This window comes from Sminthopsis crassicaudata, chromosome 5 (assembly GCF_048593235.1).
Source record: "Sminthopsis crassicaudata isolate SCR6 chromosome 5, ASM4859323v1, whole genome shotgun sequence".
Classification (NCBI taxonomy): Eukaryota; Metazoa; Chordata; class Mammalia; order Dasyuromorphia; family Dasyuridae; genus Sminthopsis; species Sminthopsis crassicaudata.
The window spans coordinates 48,679,585-48,698,269 of NC_133621.1; the positions used below are offsets into that span (position 1 = coordinate 48,679,585).

An 18,685-nucleotide genomic window follows, 5' to 3' on the forward strand; every position below is an offset into this window, starting at 1 on the left:
AAGCAGATCATACTGCTGATTTTTAATGGAATTTTTTTAAAAAAAGAAATGGTTAGGGAAACAAATAAAAGAATAAGATGGAGGTAAATACGAAATTAATCATTACAACTGAGTGAATAATCATAACTGGTAAACTTACCCATAAAATAGAAGACGGTGGAAAAATAGGTTAGAAAGCAGAATTGGAAAATGCGTGTTTATAAAAATTACTTGAAACAGATTCACATAGAATTGAAATAAGTGGCCAAGGAAAAATCTATTATCCCTCAAGTGAACTCAAAAAAGCAGAGGTAAGTCAATTATCTGACTAGATAGCATTCATAATCTCAGATAGACAACAATCAAAAAATAAAATAGAAAGAGATAAACATAAAACTATATGATGCATAACGACATTATAGACAATGAGATAATAATATTTTCATAAAAGTATATATGGTATATTTACCAAATGACATTGCATGTAAATATTTAGATTTTAATTGATTTTGTTGGAAGAAATGGACAATAAAGCTAATTATTTAAATTTGGGATGGAACAAGCCATCCACATTGAGAGAGAACTATGAAGTTAATTGTGGATTACAGCAGAATATGTTTACCTTTTGTTGTTGTTTGTTTATTTGCCTGTTTTATTTTCTTACTCATGGATTTTTTTCCCTTTTCACATCTGATTCTTCTTGCATAATATGACAAATATGGAAATGTTTTTAAATATTTAACCTATATCACATTGATTGCTGTCTTGGAAAGAGGGGAGATTAAGGGCAGGAATCAGACAAAATTTTAGAACACAAAGTCTTATAAAAATAAATGTTGAAAACCATTTTTTACATGTATCTAAAAATAAAATGTTGAAAAACTAATTGTTGGGGATCTTTATATACTTCTATGAGATATAGAACTATCTAACTAAAACATAAATAAGAAAGATCTAAGTAGAATTTCAGAAAAAGTTTTATATGACAGGTATCTTCTGATTTCTGAATAGGAACAGAAAATAGTATGCATATCTCAGCTATTCATTGTTTGTTTACAAAAATAAAAATTGAAGCCTATCCTTTATCATTCACATCACAATAAAGTTATATTCAGTAAAGAGCTTATGGATAAAAAAATAAGATTAATTGGAGAATTAATTTCAAGATTTAAGTTGAACAACATAGGAACAACTGAATATTTCCTAAAAGTAAAGAGAAAGTTATAACAAAATGATAAAGGGAGAAAGAAAGGGAAAAAAATATAAATGAAATAGAATCGAGTACCTAGACATCCATACAAATCTATAAGAAGATAAACCTACTGAAAATAAATATTTGGAAACTTGATTAACAATATAATATGGTAGAGAAAAATAGATTAAAAAATGTCATAATATATGGTACCATATTGTATTGTGTAACATAATAAAGCATAAAAAGTAACTACAAGAGAATTATATATTTATCTTAATTGTGAAAAGAACAGAAATTTGTTGCCTAATAATATTTTTCTATGTGTGGTACATTTCTGGACCTCTGATTTCATCAGTTTGGGGATTAATTTCCTGGTATGCAAATTCCTCAAATCAATATAGATTATCAATTGGTGTTAGAGGACAACTAGGTAGTATCTTAGTGCATAGAGTGCTGGTCCTGAAGTCAGGAGGATTTGCCTATATGTGTCCAAATCTGGCCTCAGGTTATTATGAGCTGTATCACTCTGAGTAACTCACTTAACTCCTTTTGCCTCAGTTTCCTTATTGTAAAAAAAAATGGAGGAGGAAATAGCAAATCTTTGCATTTTTCTTTGCCAAGAAAATGCCAATGGGTTCCCAAAGAATGAGACATAATTTAAAATTATTGAACAAAACCAAATGGTCTTAGAGAGTTCTTTGAAAACTGAAATGTCAGATAACTTGTACATACTTGTATAACTAATTTGAGTTGGAAGTGAGAGATGAACACAAAATTTTCTAGTATCCAAAACTAATCTTTTATCCATCATGCCACAGTGATAATCACTATACAAATAGAAGAAACAAATGGGAATAAATAACTGTATTTGATTGCATTAGGTATTTTGAAATTTTTATAAGAAAAAATCAAATTAAAAGAGACATAACAGAAAACTATGGTCAAAGAGCATAAAAATATTAACATTTAAAATAAGAAACAGCTAAAGAAAATTTTCAAAAGCAATCCTAACTTCTTAATGAATAATGGTCAGTGAGATGAAAACAAAGCAGAATTGTTAAAAATATACTTTTTAAACATACTCAACCTGACTGGTACTACAAAAATACAAATTCAGCAACTTTTATGTATTAATTTACACCCATTAACTGCAAAAAAAATAATTAAAAGTAAAAAAAGTATTGTAGCAAAACAAATGCATTCATTCACTACTGGCAGAATTGTGGATTTTTTCAAAATAAAATCTGGAAGTCTGCAGAAAAGTTACAATACTTTGTAAGTACTTAAATGTTTCCTTTATTGGGAATATCCTGGAAAAGTTACCCTCCCCCCCAAATGAAAGTAATATATTGAAAAAATATTTTATCAGCAGTATTTGTAATTTAAAAATATTTGTGCAACCTAGAAGTTAAATAATAAGGTACATCACTTTCTATTTTCTGGATATTTCAGTAGTCTTGTTGCCCAAGAAAATTTTCTCTTACTCACCCTCCTTCCATAGGCTTCAGAAACTTCCTCCCCTGGACTGCTATATCAGAAATGCTGCAGTAAGCATCCTTTATTTACTTAGCATGATGCCCATTTTCTCCATAGGTTGATTTTAGGATGCTTATGTTCCATTCCACTTTAGGTCTATAATCATAAACTATAGTAAAATCAACTCTCTTTTATTTTCACTATCTATGTCAACTATTTTTGTAAAGGGCTGAAACTCTTGAGTTGATGCACTGAGGTTAGACAACCAAGCACTTAAGGCTAATTACTGATTGGACAATACTCTATTAGTATATGCTTGGAAAATGGCCTTTCCCACTATTCTGTGCTGGCTTGAAAATTGGTGTATACACATCACCAATAAAATGCAACAGCAAGAGATACAAAGAGAAATTCCATTCCAAACAAATGTTGAGAATATAAAATATTTGGGAATCCATCTACCAAAGAAAAATCAGGAATTATATGAGCAAAATTACGAAACACTTGCCACAAAAATAAAGTCAGATTTAAATAATTGGACATTCAGTGCTCTTGGATAGGCCAAGTGAATATAATAAAGATGACAATACTCCCCAAACTAATCTATTTTTTTAGTGCTATACCAATCAGACTCCCAAGAAACTATTTTAATGACCTAGAAAAAATAACAACTAAATTCATATGGAAAAATAAAAGGTCGAGAATTTCAAGGGAACTAATGAAAAAAAAAAGTCAGATGAAGATGGTCTAGGTATACCTGATCTAAAGCTATATTATATAGCAGCAGTCACCAAAACCATTTGGTATTGGCTAAGAAATAGACCAGTCAATCAGTGGAACAGATTAGGTACAAAGGACAAAAAAGGGTACAATTATACCAATCTAGTGTTTGACAAACCCAAAGATACCAACATTTGGGATAAAAATTCATTATTTGAAAAAAACGGTTGGAAAAACTGGAAATTAGTATGGCAGAAATTAGATATGGACCCACACTTAACACCATATACCAAGATAAGGTCAAAATGGGTCCATGATTTAGGCATAAAGAATGAGATCATAAATAGATTAGAGGAACAGAGGATAGTCTACCTCTCAGACCTATGGAGGAGGAATGAATTTATGACCAGAAGAGAACTAGAGATCATTATCGATCACAAAATAGAAAATTTTGATTACATCAAACTAAAACGTTTCTGTACAAACAATACTAATGCAAACAAGATTAGAAGGGAAGTAAATTGGGAAAATATTTTTACAGTTAAAGGTTCTAATAAAGGTCTCATTTTCAAAATATATAGAGAACTGACCCTAATTTATAAGAAATCAAACCATTCTCCAATTGATAAATGGTCAAAGGATATGAACAGACAATTCTCAGATGATGAAATTGAAATTATATCCACTCATATGAAAGAGTGTTCCAAATCACTACTGATCAGAGAAATGCAAATTAAGACAATTCTGAGATATCATTACACAGCTGTCATATTGGCTAAGATGACAGGAACAAATAATGATGAATGTTGGAGGGGCTGTGGGAAAACTGGGACACTAATACATTGTTGGTGGAGGTGTGAAAGAATCCAGCCATTCTGGAGAGCAATCTGGAATTATGCCCCAAAAGTTATCAAACTGTGCATACCCTTTGATCCAGCAGTGCTACTATTGGGCTTATGTCCCAAAGAAATACTAAAGAGGGGAAAGGGACCTCTATGTGCCAAAATGTTTGTGGCAGCTCTTTTTGTAGTGGCTAGAAAGTGGAAGATGAATGGATGTCCATCAATTGGAGAAGGGTTGGGTAAATTGTGGTATATGAAGGTTATGGAATATTATTGTTCTGTAAGAAATGACCAGCAGGACGAATACAGAGAGGCTTGGAGAGACTTACATCAACTGATGCTGAGTGAAATGAGCAGAACCAGAAGATCACTGTACACTTCAACAACAATACTGTATGAGGATGTATTCTGATGGAAGTGGAAATCTTCAACATAAAGAAGATCCAACTCACTTCCAGTTGATCAATGATGAACAGAAACAACTACACCCAGAGAAGGAACACTGGGAAGTGAATGTAAATTGTTAGCACTACTGTCTGTCTACCCAGGTTACTTATACCTTCGGAATCTAATACTTAACGTGGAACAAGAAAGTTGGATTTGCACACATATATTGTATCTAGTTTATACTGTAACACATGTAAAATGTATGGGATTGCCTGTCATCCAGGGGAAGGAGTAGAGGGAGGGAGGGGAAAATCTGGAAAAATGAATACAAGGGATAATGTTATAAAAAAAATTACTCATGCATATGTACTGTCAAAAAAATTTATAACTATAAAATTAAAAAAAAAGATAATTGGTGCATACATAGAATTGTAGGAGAGACTAGGGGCTGGAGTAAGACTAGCCAGAGTCATTTTTGGGTGGTAGACTAAGAGGAGAGGTCGTGGAGATCCTGCATCCATCCAATTCACTTCTACCTCTAAAGACCAAGAATAAAGACCAAGGACTTTTGCTTATCCTGACTCCGGCTCATTCTAAGGTATCCAGGGTGCTATCTCGGTCTTCACAATTTCCCTATTGTCCCATTCGCCATCTTTGTAATCTTTAGTACCAAAGTTTCTTCTTCACCACTACTTCCTATGTGTACTCTTTTTCCCATAAGAAAAGGTCCTTGAAATCAGGCAAAACAATGAATTTATACATGCTTTTAATTATTCATATTTATTTAAGTAATATTAGAATGTATTCAGTATACAAATTTATTTTATCATTTGTATAATAAATAGGATAAACTGGATACATTTCTGAAAATAATTTTACAGAAGTATGCCAAATAAGAAAATCAAAACCAGAGCTAAGAACACACTAATTTTGAATATAAAAATGAATCGGAATTAACAAGCAAGTAAGGCTAATGGAGACATAGAAGGTATGATTGAATCATTGCCCTGGACATCTTAAATGTTGAAATTCATTTCTTTAAATATGCATAGTTATAAACAAAGTTTATGCAGTCATGTGGACTTTTAATTATTATAAATTATTTTTGAACAAGGTAAAGTGATTAGATCTATTCTTTCATTTTTGCCCATAAAAAGTCAAGTCTTTAGCAACATTTATGGAAAAAATTTTGATTTTTATCTCTGTACTTAGTATTTGTGAAAATTTCACAATTCTGATTTCATTGTTTGAAATTATGTTCTTTTGTACAGAAAAGTCACATAATATTGCCTATAATATGTTTTTAATTCTATTGACACATTAAAAATAGATAACCTTTTTAACAATATTTTATATCATTCTTTTATATAAACTCTGAATTTCAGTAAAATGGGTATTTACTGATTTTAGACTGTCCTACTACCTACAATGTATTTTCTTCTTATCTTCATCACTCCAAATCCTTTTCTTCCATTGAAGCTCAATTTGTATGCTATGGTTTCTATGAGGTCTTCCTTGTATCCCCAGATGAACATATTCTCTCCCTCCTCAAATTTTCTGTTTGGGTTTTTCTTCTTTGCTTCTATCTTATTACCACCATTACCATTACTACTATCACCCCCACCACGTATTGTATTGTACTTTGTAGAAGGCATATTACTTCCTTGAACTTATTGGCCATTTTTAAAATCTGTATCCCAGCAGCTCACATATTGCCTTGTACGTAGTATGAGCTTAATAAATTAAGGATTGTTAAATTGAAACTCTACTACAGCATGGCAAAATCCCTCCAAAGCATCATTTGGTTTATCTCTAAAAGGATAAATCTTTTCATAGTGGCTGAGACTGTACTAGATTCCCAGCAACATTAATACCCATGTATACCTACTATTCCATATTTAATCATGTTTCTATGGAGCAGCCCTCTTTAATGTCATCTCCTCTCACTCTTTAGCTTCTCAGAAATAAATGATTACTTAGATGAAATATAGACCATATGATCATAAGCACCTCTTTTAAAGGTAAGGATACATCACAATTCATGGGAATAATGGACTGAAAGTCAGATGGGACCTCAAAAATTTCTCCAGTTTATCGTATTTATTATACAAATGATAAAATTAAAGCTCAAAGGCATTAGATGATTTGTCCAAGGTTACAAGGATACAAGCCCATGTTCTCTGACTATATCTATTTGTGGAGTGTCACGGTGGAATGCCCTTCATGAGTAAGAAAATTAACTCATTAATTACTCCTGATAATGCTTATATTGAATCAATGAGTCCAATTCTCTACATAGATAAGTTGCATAGGATTGGTACATAGGGATAAGTAGCACTCTGCTTTGTTGGAGGAAATATCTGCACAGATGAGACTATAGATCACTTTACATATTCAATACAGAAAATTAGTTGTCTGGACATATTTTGAATGTTAAAAGCACTGGCTGACATTCTTGGTACATTGCCACTGATACATTTGACTTCCTAAGTTGACCTCAAGGGTTCTCATAAGTGGGCTTTCTGATCCTTCATCAGACTGGTAGTGTTATTCATGGGGTCCCTTTCTAAATCTTTGGAAATAATCCCCCATTCAACAACTTTAGGAACTTAATGAAACTGTTGTTTCTTGAGAATTTGTTGGGAAATCTTATTGGGCTAAGTTAAAAAAAAAAAGATCAAATATAGATTTTCCATGGACTAAGTTCTGTCTAATTGGACTGGGAGCTGAACTATAAAGAAGAAATTCTAGTTGGACAAGTCCCTGGAAGGCTTCTGAGATTCCATGCAGGATAAATTTATCAGAGTAAAATGTGAGATTTTGCCTTCCCTAATCCATCAAAGCCTTCATAAAAAGCCATCATATTGAGGAATGGCAGAATTTTCCATCTGAAGCTCTATGAGCAAAACTGGATTCTTTCCTTCCACTGTTTCTCAAAATAATGATAATGGGAGCGAAAAAGTCATTCTCTTGCTCTCCCTTCTTCCTCTTCTCCTCTTCCTTTTCTTCCTTCCCCTACTCCCTCATTCTTTCTCCTTCCCTTCCATTCTTCTTTCTTTTTCTTCCTCCCTTCCTCCCCCTATGCATCCCCTCTTCCCTCCCTCCCTCCCTCTCCCACTCCTACTCCTCTCTCTCCCTTTCTCTTCCTCTCCCTAAGTCTCTCTGTGTGTAAGAGAAACATCACCAAATGTGATCCAATATGTACTATTATGAACAATTGGGATCATGTACATTTCTGCCTTTTCTACTACAAATGGAAGAACCTCACCAGAAATGCTTTACAGCAGAGGTGACAAATGACCACAATATTTCTAAATATGACAGAATAAAATATTGGGAGGTGCTTAACAAAGCAAATTAAAATTATATAGATAATATCCTCTCAGTTTCTTTACTGTAAAAGGGGGACAAAAATATCATCTACCTCATAGGGTACTTTGTGTGGACCAAGTGATATGACATTAGGGAAAAGAGCTTAGCAACTATCTGGCACTTTGTAGACATAATTTAAGCATCTTATAAAAGCTATACAAGTCAAAATGAGCTGTCTTATTAGGTCTCAGAATATGATTATATATCTGTATGTATAGAAGTATATATGTATATGCATACATAATATCATCATATATCTACTATAGTATATATATATGCACAAACACTGTCATCATTATCATTTGGAGTTGAGATACAATAGCATTCATTGATCATCATAATATTGGTCCAGTTGGGTCTTAGAATATATTGATTATGATTAATATATGTAAATATGTGTACATGCATTCATATGTAATCATTATATTGTATTATATATGCATAACGTATAAATATGCATATACACAATCATTTTCATCATCATCCTGACTATATTGTATCCCAAGACTCAGTGAGACAGCCTCTCTTGCCAAAAGATCAACATATTATGTTGATCAATGGATACCATTATATTATAATTCCAAACATTTAACATACCAACCAGCTCTCAAGAAGAAAATATTGTACTCAACATGATGGTTTTAATGCCTTCCCATCAAGTGACTGAGACTATAAAATACAATTGTCATAAGGCACAGCAACAAGAGAGAGGATTTTCCCCTCTAGGCTCCCTGTGCTTTCCACAGATATGGCTAGCATCTTCTGAACTGTATAACCCATCCCTCAACTCTCAGTCCTACCCATACTAAGATGAACTTGTCAAAGTTTCATCAAAATTGAAACTTTATTTGGCAAAATGAAAAGGGAGAAAATAGATGATCATTTGTATGATGTATGATATCAAACCTACATTAGACAAATTCCTTATTCTAAAGGAAATGAGGTTAAAAAAAAGACTATGAATTGAGCCAGTTCTGAGAAACTATTTGATTATATATAGCATCTCAAGACATTAAGCATTACATCACGTTTCTTGAGCACAAAAATTACAGTCAGGTACTATTAACATTCCTGAACGCCCATCTGCTTGCCATCACATTTAATATTCTATCTCTAGAATTAAATCCTAGGATTTTTTTGTTTCATCTAGCTTCATGTATTCTCAGAATCAATAATGACTTTAATAGACTGTGTCTATATCATCAGAAACATCTGTAAAACATCTCTTTCATATGTCACTATATAGCTATTATTAACATTAAGTTCTTCCTGCTCAACATTTAAATGGAATGCTCATATAACATATATAATGTTTCACAATCTTCAAAGAGCTATATCAATATTAGCTATTAGTATTAGTTAAAATAAAGCTAACACAGGAATACTGATAATATTTAGAGTTTAGTAATGATAAATTCTCTACGTATTTTTAAATGCCAAGTTCTTAAAATATGGAGTTTCACCCTATCTGAAATGTCTGCACAAATATTTGCACATACTACCAGCTTATTTTAATAATATTCAAACATTTTCTTATACATGAAAGCAAACACCTCAGTCACCTTTGTAAAAACACATCCACCATTGCATTAAACCAGGTTGGTTTTTTTAAAAAGATGTTATTTCTTCTCAATTAATTCCAAACTTTCCATCACCAGGAGAAAAAGTATAAATCAACACATGGAAGAATTTGCCCTTCCATGAGCTGGACGATAAAACTGGGCAGCATGTACAAAGGCAAGCTTTTCTAGTCAGCAGAGTATATTTTAATCAAATTTCACCTTAAGAGTTTATGCAGTAGAGGGCAAAATCTGAAAGAAAATGTAAAAACAGTCCCCTTTTGAAAAATTTACTGCTTGGTATTCCCTAAGTGACTGTGAAGTTCCCCATTCACAGGAGATCTGGTTCCCGAAAGATTTATGAGATGTGGCAGGGCAGCATCAAGGCATGAGAGCCATTAATTTAAAAAGACTTTTGTCTTCTCATTCAGGCAGAAGTTGCTGAGTCATCACCACTTTTTCCCCTACCTTTAGCTTTTGGTGATATACTCTGTGTCAAGGCAGGATCACAGTTCCCTGACATTAATTATACACAACTAGAATAAACTTCTTTTTTTTTAAATCTTATGCCCACGAGAGAAAGTTTTGGGAGAGGACATTCAGGCTAAACTGACTAAGCAAGCTATTCTCGAAGAATCTCATTTGTAGCCTATACCTTGCACACTGCAGTTCAAGAATTCTTTCATTTTAAAGACCTTTAAAAAGGTCACTGTCATCCCAATACTACATAGTGTAGAAAACCTAAAATAGTAACTGAACAGGTGTGAGAAACAGCACTGAGCTCAAATCCCTGGTGGATACTGAGACTACAAACCTGGACATGGCTTCCCTCTTCCTCTCCTTGTCCAATCGAGTATCAAATCTTACTCGTTTTACTTTCAAAATATTTCCAAAAGGTGTTCCCTTCATTCTATCTGTAAAACTACCAACATAGTTCAGAGCACTGCCACCTTTCACCTGAACGACCATAGAATTTCCTTGTTGGTCTTCCCTTCTTTGACTCTCTACTCTAATCCTTTTCCTAGAAGCAGCTTGAATCCTAAAGCCCATGTATGATCATGTCACTGTCCATCTAACTATGTGATTCTGAGGAGTTCATAGTCTTCAGAAAACTTGATAAAAGGTCAATGAAACATGAGATTATGAACGCCTGATCTAAGAACTTTCTCAAGAGTTACACTTAAATAGCTTTAATATACATTAGGAAAATATAGAAAAGAAACTTATGTATAATTGCATGATAAGTTCCAAGAAGGGAAAAATCTGTATATGAATTCATATTGTCTTCTTTATTAAACGAGCAACAACAAATATATGAGGAACTATGGTAAAATCTGAGGGTTAAAAAAAAGTAAAAAGAGCACTTACCCTGATAAAGCTTAAATTCTAATAAAAGAGACAATATGAATTCAAATAGGTACATACAAAATACATATGCTGATGGAAAGCATTTTCAGTTGAGTAGAGATAGGAAAGTTTCCTGCAGAAATTGATATTTGAGCTGAGCCTTACCAAATGCCTTGGGAAAGTGAGAAAAGAGAAATGCAGACATGACTTTGAAGTGGCGGGTATAGCCAGTCACAGAGATTGGAAATAGGGAGAAGAACATGGCACTGTATTTGTTTAGAAAGTAGAAATGAGTTGAAAGGGACTACTATGAAATGTGGCAGTATTAAAAAAAAAAACTATAAAATAACATCCTGGTTCCCAACTTTGAGATGCAAAGCTACATCATGGGAATTCTCCTTTTCTCTTATGTATGTTCCCTTTTAATAATATCAGCAGTTTCCATGGATTAATTGTCATGTCCATGAAAATGATTTCCAGATCTATAGTATATGTTCAACCCCCATCTCTTTTCTGAATTCCACTTTTATGTCACCAATTACTTATTGGATATTTGAAATGAGATGTTCCACAGACAGCTCAAATTTAACATGTCCAAAACCAGAACTAAATATCTTCCCCATAAAACCTATCCTTTCTTCTAAACTTCTTTATTTCTACCTAGGGAATTATAATCTTTCAAGTACCACACCCTCATGTGCTTTGGTACTTCAGTAACTCTGTAGTCATCATTAGGTTCTCTGCCTCCCTAATGCCATATACTCAGTCAATTCCCATGTCTTTTAGATTTTGTACCCAAAATCTATCCCTTTCTTTTTAATTCTATGGTTGCCACTCTAGTTCAGACCTCTGTCACTTTCATCCTGTGCTATAAATTTGTCACTGGGGCTGAGAACGATTCTGAATTCTTAGCAACACTGAAAGACTTTTAGAGTCATCAACCCAGTAACCAATCAACCTGATGGTGAATCATGCAACCTTTCTTTTGGCAGAGATGAGAGACAAGAAGTATAGAATGAAATATGCATGTTCCTACAGGGATACTGTGTTCAGATAATTTGTTTGCTTCTACTTTTTTGGTGCAAGGAAAGATTTCTACATGGGGACGGTGTGCTAAGTTAATGGATAGTGAGAGAGATTGAAAAAAGGGACATCAATGCACAGACAGAAAAAAATATCCAGGGGAAAAACATACAAAAATGTTGTTACCTTTCTTTCAAATTTATACCTTTCAAAAAAAACTTCATAATAGAAATCTATTATTTAATATGTGATCTATTCTTCTATTCTTTGAATATTGTTATAACATGTATGTTTGCCAGTTATTAAATTTATAATAAAAATTTAAATGCAATGGACACAATGTAAAATGATTTTTCTCATTTGAATAAATTATATAGCATTCATACATCATTAAGTTAACGTGATGTCAGTTCATAGAAAATGTGTAGTTTAGATATTGTTGGGTTATCTTCTTTTTTCCTCTATAATACTCATCTTTTTTCCTGAGATCAAAGATTTGGAAAGAAAAGGAATATTGTTGCATTTTAAGTGCATTTTATAGATGAGGAAACTGAGGTAAAGAACAATTAAGCAATTTGCCAAGGTCAATCAGATGGCATATTTCAGAGGCAATATCGAAAACAAGGTGTTCTCCAAGCCCCTTTTTTAATGCCTTATACCATAGTTAGCCAAAAACTATGCTAAAACATTTGAAATACAAAAGTCTCTAAAATATAATGTTGTATGATTAAAAATTGCAGTGATGAAAGTTTATTTAAGATATTTTCTTTTTCCTAGTTCCTTAACACTTGACTTTTTGGAAACTACTCAATGGTTAAAAGTAAAAAGGAAGGAAGACAGATAATCTCCAGGGTAATTAAAACTCGGGTCATGTAGGATTTGCTATCAAGACTATCCCTAAGATTATGTATGTGAATGGTCTTTCTCTCCAAACACACCTCAAAGGGTAAACTTTCCATAAAACACTGTGACACGTAAAACATTTTCTATGAGTTCCCAACAAAAATCTATGAATCATATTCAGTCTGAAGGAAAATATTTCAAGGAGAATGATCTAGATATGCAAATGAGAAGTCAGGAACTAGATGAAAGCCTAGAATGATGGAAACCATATTATAGTAGGCTAAGCTGAAAATGCCATGCATTTGAATGATTCACATTAGAAAAGAGATTGAAATCTCTTTTTTTATTTTCCCCCAGTCATAGATGAAGGAAAGCAAGACTGGCCACTACATTTCTATCTAGGAACTAAGATTCCATTTACAATGCTCTCATTTGAATGCTAGTGCCCATCTTGCAAGCACCCAATCCAAAAAGGAAGAATCGCCACATCTCCACCATTTGGCAAATTAATGCAAAGTACAGTACGTTAGACATTCAATCAGGGAAACCACTCCTAATATCTATACTAAATAGATCTATGACTAGAGCAAGTCACTTAACCTGACATTCAGTTCTTTTTTCTGTCTGGGACAAAGAATAATAATGGATCATAGAAAAAAGAGACAGATGGAGCCATAGAGATCATTGAGACCAATTTTCTTATTTTATCGATAAGGAAATGGAGTCATAGGGAGATGAAATTACTTGCCAAGTCAAACGCTATAGTAGAGCGCAGAGTCCAAGGTCAAACCCAGAACTTCTGATCCCAAATCTACAATTATTTTTGTCTCTACTTTGCACGGTTTTATAATAAGAATTGGGACATGTCATGTAAAGAATGCTAATAAATACTCCAGCACACAAAGGAGGAAATATTATACTGAGAGTGAGGCAATATAAACCAGAGTTTCTGTGCCAGGTTTGCCACTTATAGGCTACCTTACCATGTCAAACTCCCTGGTATTTCTAGTCTTAGTCCTCAAAGAAAAAATAAGGAATTTAAATCTCTAAGATCCTTTTAATTTCAGACATTTTCATGATAGATCTACATTCCATAGAGGAGATTTTAAGGACATATGGTATCTAACTTTAAAAAATGTGAGTTGATGGTGATAATGTATTCACTGAGTGGTGTGTTCCATCATGTCACAACATGGTTTGCCATTTGAATACCTCGAAGTAAACACTGTGACATCTAAGAGAACAACATAAAACAGCCTAATGAGATCAAAAGTAACATCTTTGGGTGGCTTTGTGATTCACACATGTGGCCAATTTCTCCCTCAAAGAGACACTGAATAACAGCCAATAATATGCCATTTACTATTGAAATGACCTTAGTCAAGTTACTTAAGCATTCAACATCAATGTCCTTTTCTATAGATGACCTTGTATTAGGTTAATTTTAAGGTCTCTTCTATCCTAAATCTACTTTTAAACAAATCTATTGTGAATGAAGGTAAATCTAAAAGTAACAGAATGAACAAATAAAACATTAGGATTTAAAAAAAATATATGCATAGGCACTAAGTCATACAGTAGGCAAATAGTGAATCATGAATGATTTAGTAACAATGATTATCTGTAATGAATAATTACACATTATTTAAACTTTTATTTTATTATTAACATGATAAAATAGTTCTATATTAATTTTTTTAAAAATTAAAAGAATAATTTACCACTTATCGCCATGAATTAAGTGCTCAAGTCAACTATGTTCCATATATTTTATTATTTTCTATTATTTTATGTCACAAAATTCAAAGTTTCAGTCACTGAGTTGGTTAGTAGAAATCCTCAGACATGCCAGAAAACAATGATCTTATATTAGTGTCACTGCTATGAGAAGTGGTCTATCTTTAAAAAAGGTGGGTCTGCTCTTCAATAATGTTTGTATAGCTTTCTTTTTTTCTAAAATCAAAAATCAAATCAGCATTAAAGAAAATTTGATTTATTAGGCCCAAATATGTAGGCTACTTTTCCTTTAAATATGGGGTTACTTAGATTATTGTATGCTAAGATCATTATGCCACTAAAAGTCCAAGCTACAAATGGAATGATTTATTACCTATATAACTATGAGCAAATCATTTAACCTCTTTGGGCCTCAGTTCTTTATTGGTGAAATGATTAAGCTTTATTTTGTGAAGTATGAGGTCTCCTTTAGCTCCTAATCTATGATCCTTTCAGGGTAAAGCATGAATAAGGGAGCTAAATTAATCAATAGGATCATAGGATTTAAAATAAGAAGAGAAGTTAAATTCTTTCATTCTCAAATGAACAGACACATACACTCTAGGTGACTCAACTATACTTTCAACAGTTATACTATATATAGAATCAGTATTTGAACCCAGATCTTTAGACTTCAAATCCAGTTCTTTTGTGATTTGGATTTGAATGCATCACCCTTGATACTGCCAAAAATTTTAACTGAATTTCTTTTATTTTTTTTCCTTTTTTGGTGAAACTTTAGTTTTCTTTGGAATCACATTCTTATAATTAAGCTTAATCTAAAATGTGAAAATGATTTCATTTTCTTTCATAAATAATGCAAAAAATACTGCAAAATGGATTTTCATCTACTGAGTTGTTTAAGAACTTGGACATTTTACCTTTTTCAAGTCTCATATCTTAGATGAAGAAAAATTTCATTTCCCTTGTACTGACAATATTTACAAGGCAATCTAGTATCAGGGTATAAATGCATTTGAGTGCAGAAGGCAAGTTATGTAGACAAAGCCATTTTAGACCCCTATTCTGTGGAGAAATAATATATTCATTTATACAAAGAGACTGATTCCCATAGAAAATTTAATGTGATAGTTTTTACTTTAAGGTTTCTTAAGTACTAAAATGGAAAGGGAGCTAAGTTTATGATGGTCTATTTAATACCAGGACTGCATCTCAATTTCCTTATCATATTCCTTAAGATGAAGAGATAGTAGATAGACAGTATCTCAATTATTATTTCCATTTATAGAGAAAAATAATAATAAAGCACAAGAGGTATACTTATAACCTTCCCAGTTTAAATGGACCACTTAGTATCTTGATACCAGTTTTTAGTGTTTAAACTAACTGAAAAAAAAAACACCAAGGTAATGCATGCAAATTCTCATTAATAAAGTTTTAGTCTTTTACAAATTGTAGTGTTTCAAGGGGAAATTGCCATTAATTTAGGGAATTACAGGAAATATTAAATACATTTGTTTCCAAGGATAATTTTTGACCTATGTCAGGAGAATGAGAGAATCAGTACTGGCTATTATAAGATATATGAAACATTGAAAAAAACTGTAATTATGTATTCATGTCAAAAAATAAACAGAAACTCAATACAGCAAACACAATGTAGTTAGAATATATAAAGTCTTTTAGGAAAATGCTGAATAACTTCATGTTTTGTAATGGCAACTTCTGAATATAAACCTTCTTTTCCCCACCAATGGAAAATATAAGCTGAATTTTGCTTACTACAAATCCCTCATTTCTACATTCTTCTGATTTACTTTCCCTTGTATTGTCTATTTAGGGAAAAATTAGAAATTCCCAAAGAAAAATTCTTGAAAACTAGTATTGCTTTTGTAGTACTTTGCCTCAATCAAACAATCATCAAGCAAATTACTGTCTACTCTCAGGGAAGATATAATGTACACATAAAAGTTATATAAACTATCCATAAAATAAATGAAAATTAATAGGGTGATATACTAATAAGTGGGGCAGAGAGGCAGTACGACATTGGTGATGTAAGATATGATTTTTGATTGGAGCTTTGAAGCAATCTTGGAATTTTAAGAGACAGAGAATCCCTTAATGTATCTAAATGAAACAGCGCTTGCTAGACTATATAGCCAGAAACAAAATCCATAGTCCCTTCAGCAGTTAATAAACCAATTAGGATAGAGGTGTCTTGATTTGTTACAAAGAATGTAGCATCTCCGTTTCTCCATTATATCTAACTAGCCACAGATTAGGCTATGCTTCAACTCCCATCCATCAGTTGATTCCAGACATACTTTCCAATCTTTTTTTTTTTTTTTCTCACAGTAATTAAATATACTATTATTTGGGGAAATTGTGTGCCATTCTCTTACAATTATGAGATCAATTCATCATCCCAGTGACCATGAAAACAAAACTCCTGTCTTTTGCCATCATGTTCTTCTACGTGTTGTCTTCCATCATTAGACTGTTAGTTTCATAAAAGCAGAAATTGTCTTGCTATTAATATTGTTATCTCAGCATTTAGCATGTATTACCTCAAAACTTAGCCTGGAATATATGATAAAATGATTTTCTTTCCTTTATTCATTCATTCTATGATTAGAATGAATCCTTGGCTTATGTTTTTGCAAATCCTTATAAAAATACAGAGATAGGAGATAAGGGTGTTGTTTTCCTGAGGGAGAAAAGAAGACGAATTTGGCTTATTTTAGGTTAAATGAAGCAGAATCACGTGTAATATTACCTAGACAGATAGCTGAGGGTAAAATATTTAAGGACATTAAATTTCAAGTTGGGGGGTTTGTATTTGATCCTAGTGATAAGAGGGAACCCCTAGAGTTTAAGAAAATAATGGTATATTCACATCTACACTTGAGAGATATCACTTTGGAAACTATGTAGAAGATAAATAAGAGAAGAAAAGATAAAATTTCAATTCAGTAATTTTGGACTATTAAAATAACAAGGAATCATATGGCCATAAATTAGGGAAATAGCTGTGTGAGAAGAGAAAAAGACAAATGAAAGAAATGTTGAAAAGATACAAACAATACAATTCGACAACTAGTTGACTACTAGTTATAAGAAAGAGTGAAGAATTAGGTATAATTCCAATGTTATAAACTTGGGTAACTAGAAGGATGAGGGAGGTTTTATTTGAAATATTGAGGTTTTTAAGAAGAGTGAGCAAGGAATAGACTTTGGATATGTTAAGCACAATGTGCCTACTGTATATCCAATTGGAAAAGCTAGTAGTAGGATATGGATTAAAATATATGGAATAAGTAACATTCGTATTAAAACCTATGGGAGGTAATAAGGTTTTCATGTGAAAAAAAGGTAGAGAAAAAGAAGGTTAGGACATAATTTTATAATATAGTCACATTTAGAGTGATGAATATTGTTATGGCATAAAGACCGCATACTGGTTGCCTGGATGGTTTTACTCAAAGCTTTATTGGAGACAAATGGCCTAAAAGTAAATAAATGAGCTTCATTAAGTTGTGAAATGCCCTTTAGGAGATTGTTCCAACCAACTTAAATAAATGAGGATAAAACCAACCAATCATTCAATTATTAAGTGCCAAGGACTGTGCAAAACCTTGGTGAGTCAAAAGCATAAGAAGCTCCTGCAATCATTTAAGTGAAATGTATAAAGAAGCAAAATGCCTGTCAAGTACAAAATTTCTTTATTACCAGAATTTGGATATCTTGCATTTATTGAGGTATCAATAGATCATATAGATTGAACTGGCTTCTGAGGTTGGGGAAGATCTTCCCGGGCACTAAAAAGTATAACAACACATGTTTATTTAAGTGGAGAAACATTTAGATAAATAGTCACATTTTCTCCCTATGTATAAATTTAAGGAAGAAAAATTTTAAATGGATAAGATGGTATTTACTGTGTGGATCATGCAATAAAGAAAAATGAAGCAGAGTTGTCAGAAATGATGAAAAATAGGACAGAGTAGTGTTCCAGGATGGTGAGGGTAAAAAAATGAACTATGCAATTAGGAATTGTAGTGGGAGAAGTCACACTTTCCCTCTACCTTCTATCCCTCACCAAAAAAATTCAACTTTAAGAAATATAGTCATGTCTTTGAATATGAAGCTATCTATACTTTATGATTAATATAGGTTTAAGAACTGAAATAAACAATATTCTG

At 32.5% G+C, this 18,685-nt stretch overlaps 1 protein-coding gene across 1 annotated transcript in view; it reads right to left on the reverse strand.

Moving 5' to 3' along the window:
- Positions 1 to 18,685, reverse strand: part of ZNF804B (zinc finger protein 804B) — a 562,419-nt gene that overhangs the window by 295,428 nt on the left and 248,306 nt on the right. The window lies entirely within an intron of this gene.